This window comes from Penaeus chinensis, chromosome 34 (genome assembly GCF_019202785.1).
Source record: "Penaeus chinensis breed Huanghai No. 1 chromosome 34, ASM1920278v2, whole genome shotgun sequence".
Classification (NCBI taxonomy): domain Eukaryota; kingdom Metazoa; phylum Arthropoda; class Malacostraca; order Decapoda; family Penaeidae; genus Penaeus; species Penaeus chinensis.
The window spans coordinates 1238428-1240927 of NC_061852.1; positions in this window are offsets into that span (position 1 = coordinate 1238428).

Consider the following 2500-nt stretch of genomic DNA (forward strand, 5'->3'; position numbering starts at 1 on the left):
TGTGTGTGTGTGTGCGTTTAAACAAACAAAATGTAACTAAACTGAGATACTGTACTAATAAAGGAAATACATTAGCATATCGTTTTAGGTAATAAATTCAGATATGGTCAATATCCCAAGTACATCCGAAAAATAACATACTGGTACAATGCAACTGGTAAATTTCTACAATATTTACATGAATCAGCTATACATCAGAAAGCCATCTAATAGTTTTATTATGTGTATGTATAAACGCATATGTATATACATATATATGCACACACACACACACACACACACACACACACACACACACACACACACACACACACACACACATACACATATATAGATATATGCTATAGACTTGCCACGAGGGAAACGTAATCTAAAGATGAAAATGATAACCAAGGCTATTTGGTATACATTTCAAAGACGACCTTCTTCATCTTGAGTGTTGCAAAGAACGAACAAAACAAAATAAATGCATTAGAGACAGACATGATAGGAAAAAAAAAAAAAAAAACAGTTCATAATTATACAAATCTTTAAATAAGCGAAACAGAGAAAAATAAACGAAACAACAAGGGATGTATGTACAAGCGAAAAGACAAGTAAAACAGGCCATAAACAACTAAACAGGTATTTACGGTCACAGGATTACACCGCAAATAGCTGTGCGGCTGTTGTGTTGTTGTTTAGCTCTGGCTTCATCTTATGAATAGACAAAGATTCCAAGATTAGGAGGTCTAAGTCTGTTGGCAGATGTGGACAGAATTTTTAAATCACTGTGAGTGTTGGGGGGGGGGGGGGGGTTCCATGTGTGAATGCTGGCGAATTGTAGAGAACGCCGGTTTGCTCAGAGATAGGCCTGTATTTATGGACTTTCTTCATATGTTCAAGAATTTTTTGCTTGAACCAACGTGCTGTTGATCCAATATACCTAATGTTACAGCTAGGACAATTAAACACATATACAATGTTTGAATATTAGTCTGAAGCAAATGTCTCTCTCTTCTTATAAAAAAAAAAAAAAAAAAAAAAAAAAAAATGCTTATAGTATGGTTATTCGCGAAAACTATATGGATTTTTACCTGTGTGGTGTATCAACTACGTGCATCTGTGGCTAGGGGTCCCGCACTATTAACTCCCTTCCCTTTGTGCTAGCAAGGGATACAAGTCTCCCTGAGAAATGTTCCCTCATGTACAGATCCCCTTGAGGTGTGGTAGCGTGGGGGGGGGGGGGGACTCTGCATGAGAACTATTTAGGGCCAAGTTCCAGCGTGTATCTCCTTAATGTTCAATCATAGTAAACACTGAATAAAACATATGAAAATAATATATAAAACCAGGTAAAGCAATAAAGAAATATAAAAAGGCCCTACAGTTAATTTAAAACTGCCGTGAACAAATAAAAGCGACTTCAAAATGAAGTGCTTAGCTAAAGGCTAACATTAACTGCTGCAAAAAAAGGAGTCGTAGATGGTCCTTAGGCAAAAGGCCTTTAACTAATACTTTTAAAAAGTTGCTAAAGCACAGCGACACAAACACTGAAGGTGCATCTCAAAGGAAAGTAAAACATAAGGGCAAAGGCTAAGAGTAAGCAAAGGCACGGCAGAATAAAACAAGCACAAGAATAAAAGCCAAGTCCTGAGGGGATAGTGAATAAAAGTCAATAAAATAAAAGTAAAACCATTGAAAGAAACTAGCAAGGCATCACTAAATGTACATGTTTCTTATAGAAATGGAGATCATGTCCAGCTCCTAGTAAAACAAAAATATCAGGCTCTCTAGACTTAGCTTTTCTTTGTGCAGCTGTAGCTATGGTATCCGGGGTTCTCAGGTCAAAAGTGGAGCAATAACACACACTGACTGCTATAGACTGACTGTCTTTGGCGGTAAAACTGGGTTGTATATATACACTATGTGACGTCATCAGCCACGTAAAATGATAATATTATATAAAATCTGATTACAATTAAAAAAATACCAGGAAGGATATCATAACATGAACTAAGAGAAAAAAAACATGCAAATAAGAGAAAAAATAATAATTTAGCTGACCATAAATGCGACTTTTGAAAAGATGTCGTACCTTCACTCCATGACGAGTTAGCAAGCAAACTAATTAACTTATGATAAAAAAAAGTAAAAGAAATAGCTGAAAACAGTGATTAAGAACTCAATACAATTATCAATAAGAACTGGTAAAAGATAACACACGGTAAAAACGAAAGTATATATAAAGAAACAAAGAGAACGGCTATCAGGCAGACTAAAACAAAAGCCAAAAAGAAAAAAAAAACAAGGACAAAACACACAAAAAGGATAATAAAAAGAGAGAACCGCGCACAGACGAGGACGCGACTTCGAGCGATAAATCCGCGGGAGTGAGAGACATTGTAGGATGCTCGCGGGAAGGTTCCGTACACCTGGATGAACGAATATTTGAGTAACTCACGTAATTCTTTTCGAACGCAATAACGCGGTAAAAGTAGGTTTTTAGTAAAAAGTAGTG